Source organism: Haemorhous mexicanus, chromosome 2, assembly GCF_027477595.1.
Source record: "Haemorhous mexicanus isolate bHaeMex1 chromosome 2, bHaeMex1.pri, whole genome shotgun sequence".
NCBI lineage: Eukaryota > Metazoa > Chordata > Aves > Passeriformes > Fringillidae > Haemorhous > Haemorhous mexicanus.
Window position 1 is genome coordinate 12,025,452 of NC_082342.1, and position 1,678 is coordinate 12,027,129.

The following is a 1,678-nucleotide window of genomic DNA, read 5'->3' on the forward strand; positions in this document are numbered from 1 at the left end:
ATTTGTTTAGTATTTATTTGCACACTTAACACAGTTTTTGAACCTTGGTAACAAATATTATTTCATTAGATAATGACATGGTTGCTGACAGAAACAGTCACCATATTGTGACATCAACCTGATGTGGCAAAATTCAAGGATTCATCAAAGTCCTTTGCTGTCATAGAATGAATTCATTTTGCTAGGGAATGACTATAGCTTTTTTTCATATTGGCTCAAGGTCAACATGAAACTTGGAAAGTGATACCTTATTAATGGTGTGCCCTTTAAAGGCAGCTATTAGTTGTTACTTCAGTAAAATATTTTTCTGATGAAAAAAATCACAGTGGGCAAGATTTTAAGATTAAACTTACTGTTTCAGTAAGTCTGCATAAAAAAAGACGTTAAAGGTCATTTAAATATAGCTAATAGTTTGTTAAGAATAATACAATGTTGGAACAAAGAGAAGACAAAGGCTTTTTCTTGGAAGTGGCACTCATAAATTGATTCCAACATTACTCAGACTATTGTCTAGAAACACATTAATTATATTAATTGATGGATAGATTTAGAGGTAACTGTGGTACATTTAAAGCTGCCTTTTAGAGTTATGATTAACATAATTAATGTCCATTCTCTTTGGTAGCTTAAGAGCTTTCTGTGCCTTAGGAATGGTTGTGCCAGTCATTAGGAGCAGTCTGGGGTGGTGGCAGTAGCACTCTGGTTGATTTGTTGGTGACAATCTGGTGTCAAAGCAAAAGTTAAGGGATTTTACTGTAGTTGCAGCAAGAGGTCAAGAGCCTGAGTTCAACCCTGCTGGCTTTAACACAGACTGATAACTACCACTGGCTGGGGAGAGACTGACCAAAGCAGAACTGAGGGGTTGCCTGCACTGTGCTGGCTGATGTTCACCACATCACTTCAGACACAAATGTGTCTCAATTTTCTGGGTACAGAAAAAATATTTGAAAGTTTCCATTAATACTAATTGTGCAATTAGTTGCTGAAGCACTTTTGGAAGTATCTTAAAGCTGCTGTTATGCAGTGCTTTTTCTTCCTTTTCAAAGAAAATTCCTCCTGTAGTTCAGGTTTTGTTATTCCTACTTAAAGTATTCTACAGTTCTTCCAGTCAGTAGGCACTTTCTTTGTTCAATCCCCTACTTCAGTTTCCTTTGCAGTGAGAAAATACTATGATCCTACATGATCACCAAGACCAGAATTGTTTTACTCCTGACGTAAATGTTAATTAACTCAGCTGAGGGGAGGAGAGACCTCTTTCTTGAGAAGAGTTGTGGTAAAAAGGACTTGGTTCATTTTATGGTGTTGAAGGATTAACTCCCTTTAACTCAAGGGTTAACTATTTCTTCATACTTCATGCTTCCAAAGGACATGTAAAGTTGTCACTATCAATGTCATGGTTAATGGCAGCAGGAGGGATTTTGAAGCAGCAGTTAGAATGAAAATACCTTCAGGAGTGTTTTTTACAGAGTGAAAGTGATGTCTAGGCAGGCCTTGGCACAGACCTGTCTCAAACTCTGTGTGAAGGCAGATGGGGAAGTGGCATCCAGTGCTTCTGTTGTAGTGTGCTCAGATTTTGTGTAGAAATAAGAAATATTGGCTATTGGGGCAAAATATTTCCATATTTATCACCACATCCATCCTCTGTTTCAACGCATCTTGGAACTGACTCAATAGCAAA